Source organism: Odontomachus brunneus, unplaced genomic scaffold, assembly GCF_010583005.1.
Source record: "Odontomachus brunneus isolate Ranch 3 - 2012 unplaced genomic scaffold, Obru_v1 Obru_scaffold_143, whole genome shotgun sequence".
NCBI classification, from domain to species: Eukaryota; Metazoa; Arthropoda; class Insecta; order Hymenoptera; family Formicidae; genus Odontomachus; species Odontomachus brunneus.
In genome coordinates this window covers 161,638-161,881 of record NW_022639593.1, presented here as the reverse complement: position 1 = coordinate 161,881, position 244 = coordinate 161,638, and positions in this window count along the sequence as shown.

Sequence of the window (244 nt, the reverse complement as noted above, 5' to 3'; positions counted from 1 at the left end):
AACGTAAAATTTCCCGCTCTTTTCAAATCCTGGGTCAAAAATAGGTGTTCTTATTTAAAAAAAAACCACTTTGACCTTGAAATAACCTTGAAAATCGAGTTCAATGTCAAGGTCCTTGGTACCATTACGTGATCCCCTCTGTCCCCTTTTACTTTTGTCTGGACCATTTTTCTCTATCTGACTTAGATTACGAGAAATTCAGGTGGGGAGATTAAAATGGCCCACCCTGTATATATATATATAT